The sequence below is a fragment of the Cupressus sempervirens genome, chromosome 8 (genome assembly GCF_028749045.1).
Source record: "Cupressus sempervirens isolate cs-2001-9-10 chromosome 8, ASM2874904v1, whole genome shotgun sequence".
Classification (NCBI taxonomy): domain Eukaryota; kingdom Viridiplantae; phylum Streptophyta; class Pinopsida; order Cupressales; family Cupressaceae; genus Cupressus; species Cupressus sempervirens.
Window position 1 is genome coordinate 507060173 of NC_143125.1, and position 3313 is coordinate 507063485.

Here is a 3313-nt window from a genome sequence, read left to right on the forward strand (position 1 = left end):
TAGTGATGCTAATGATTATAGTTTGTGAATGCTTGAGTAGTCCTTTGAGTTGCTGAGTGATCTTTTTTGCTAGGTGAGTTTTTAAAAGTTTTAACTCTTGCTTTTCTATAGATGTAAAAACATGGGTAAAAATGCTAACATTGGTCAAAATTATAATGCTTGTTAAAATGCAATTTTCACATGTTTTTTTTGTAAAACCATGTATTTTTTCTTTCAAGTTATTAAATTATTATGTAATATATTTCTTAATTGAAGTTTAAAATAAAAAATTTCTTTAAAATAATATTGCTTTCTAAGTTGCTGATTTTTTTTGCGTCATTTTTGTTTGAGTATTTGTTGAGTTAAATTTTTTTGCCTCATGAATTACTCTGATTCCATATCTTAGAGCTATGCCTTAAACTGATTGCTTAGTGTCAACTATGCAATGAATAATTCTTTTATGATGATATTGGTCTGATATGTATGCATTATTTCTAACATCTTCAGGATGATTTTGAGTTTGTGAAATGAGATTGGATGACTGTGATGAAAGATGAATTGATAAAAGGTACCAAATTGGTAAGTAATATTGTACTCCTATTGCTCTATAATAAATGTGAAAAAATGATCTATCATGTAATTATGTACAACTGCATAGGACAAACAAGAAAGTCTAGTAGTCAAGAATTGTGTACTTCACCAAATTTCTTTGTTTTCCTTTGATTTTATTATAGCTCAAATTTATTTAGATAATGGGATTGAATCTTCCATTTGGTGTCCATGTCACCCTTGCCAATAAATTTATGAACAAGGCTTTGGAGTTCCTTCCAAAATTAGTCATACTTATTGTTCCAAAGGAAACAAAAAGGTTAGTCATCTCTATTTTTTATAGAATATACTGGAAGCTTTCTACAAAGTATGAATTATATTTCACAAAGTAAACACACCATGAATCAAGCTTTGGCCTGTGCCATTGAATTTTATCGTTGGTATTAATATTTTTGGTTTGTAACATATCTAAACAGACTAGACAAGAAACCAGAAAGATATGATCTTGTTTGGGAGGATCCAAAGCTATTGGGAGATGAGGTTTGTTTACTTTTCAATAAATTGTGCAAGATTATGATTATTTTCTCTCTTAGGTTATGTTCTTATCACAACAATTTTCATTTTCCCAGTCATTCTATTTGCCAAGTTCTGTAGATGTTGATGAAAATCAACTAAGCCAATGGAATACAATTGCACCACCACTTTATCTCTAGAGCCAACTTGATTGAACATCAATACACAAGGAAATTGTAGTAAAGCAAGGACATTTAAAAGATCATATAATAACAGTGGAGCATGGCATTTCTAAAACAAAACCTTTGTAGTCATTTGAAGGGAATCTTGGTTTAGGAGAACATGAAAAGGAGGATCAGCAATCCACTACTTTTGGACTTGACACCATTAACAAGTCCAGTGTTCTTAAAGATAGTGTGATAGAATAAAAAATTGATTCTCTATCTTTAGGACATCAATTGGATATTCTAGATAAAAGAAAAGATGATCATATGAATGATAAGAAACTAAAGTCACTAGTGAGAGAAAAGGGAAGAGAAGAACCTGTAGGGAGAGAGAGGTTCAACAAAGGGAAGATTGAGGAAAGAAAACTTGTTGTAGACAAGTCTAAAAAGACTAGGTTTGAGAGAAAAAGGTTTGATAAAGACAAAAAAAGAGAGACACCTGATAAAGGCAAGATTGAAAAGGAGCTAATTGTTTCATCACCACCCCTAAAGAAAATAGATTTAATGATAGATGATGAGGTTGAGTATAATGGTTATATGTGAGAACAAGGTTTTGGACACATCAATGCTAAAAATGGTTTGGGTAGAATATTTGATGGAGGACCTGGTAGTGGTAATAGAGAATACAAGACAAGAGGGCTCCCGAGTGAAGAAAATGAGTTGGGGCAAGAAATAAGAAGATGTTTTCAAGGAAAATTACCTAGTGTTGATGAAGGCTATGTTAGAGGTTACGACAAAAAGTTTGGTGGTAGTGAGGGTTTTGGGAGGCTACATACTAGTACTTCAGAGGATTATGTGAGAGGAATAAAACTTAGTCAGTTTGCAATTAGATATGAGGAATATGCTCCTACAAAAGTGACTAGAGGCTTCCCTATAAGTTTGTCTGGCTTGGAATCTAACTATTCAGTTCAAATAGACCTACCAAGAATACAGAAAAATGTACTACACAAGAGGCAGGCTTAATATAGTTATGATCTTGATTCAAGAACTGATTGGTTAATGGGGGATTCTCAAAGAGGTAGATATCATATTGAGCAGGCTTCTTGTAATACTGATGCTAGAGGGTTCTTTTTGACATTATATCTAAACCTATTCTAGTTATGCATCAAAAACTCAAGGGAATGCCAACCAAAGCTTTAGATCATTTGAGGTAGTGCTCGGGGGAGTTGATTGGTAAGAATGAAAAGGCTGAAGAGTTTTTCACTTTGCAAAAAATGTTGCAGAATAGGATAGATCTAACATCAAAGATATTAATGCAAGCTCATAAGGCTCGAATGGAGATCTTAGTTGCTGTAAAGATTGGGATAAAGGGATTTATACTAAATAACCTTCCACCTTTGGAGCTTGTTGAAGTCCTTTTACAAGTAAGATGCAAAAATATACATGTAAAAGTGCTCTTCCTATGGATGATTGTGAATGTAAAATTTGTTCCCAAAGGAATGGGTTTTGCAGTGCATGCATGTGTCTTGTTTGCTCAAAGTTTGACTTTGCTAACAATACTTGCAGCTAGATTGGCTATGATGTTTTCTTGCATTGGTGTCATACATATTGTGGCATACACACGTCATATGTTAGAAATGGTCCAAGTGTAAGTGGTGTGCCAAGGACAACAGAGATGCAGTTCCACTACATTGGTTGTGAGCATGCTTTTGAGATGTTTGGTTTTGTTAAGGAGGTATTCAAAACTTGTGTTGAGGGTTGGGACATCAAAACTCTTGCAAAAGAGTTGGATTGTGTGAGGAAGATTTTCCAAAGAAGTGAGGATTCAAGAGGAAAGAAATTATGGAGCAAGGCAGGGTAGATGTTAGGAAAGCTAGAAAGTAAGGCTAATCCATTAGAGGTCTATAATAGCTTCATCCTATTTTTTTCTAGTAAGCATTCATAATTTATTTTGTTCAATTTTGATGCATTTTTGTTTGTAAATATTCATCAAATAGAATATGTTAGATGATGTGAATATGAGCAAAGTGCATTTATGTGAGTGAAACAATAATATAGATGAGAAATGTTAATAAGTCAATGAACATAAATAGAATAGTGAGTCCAAA

At 33.1% G+C, this 3313-nt stretch overlaps 1 pseudogene; it reads left to right on the plus strand.

The window, feature by feature from the left end:
• Positions 1 to 731: 731 nt before the first annotated feature.
• LOC149543421 (protein OBERON 3-like) lies at positions 732 to 3066 on the plus strand (annotated as a pseudogene).
• The last annotated feature ends 247 nt before the right edge of the window (positions 3067 to 3313 follow it).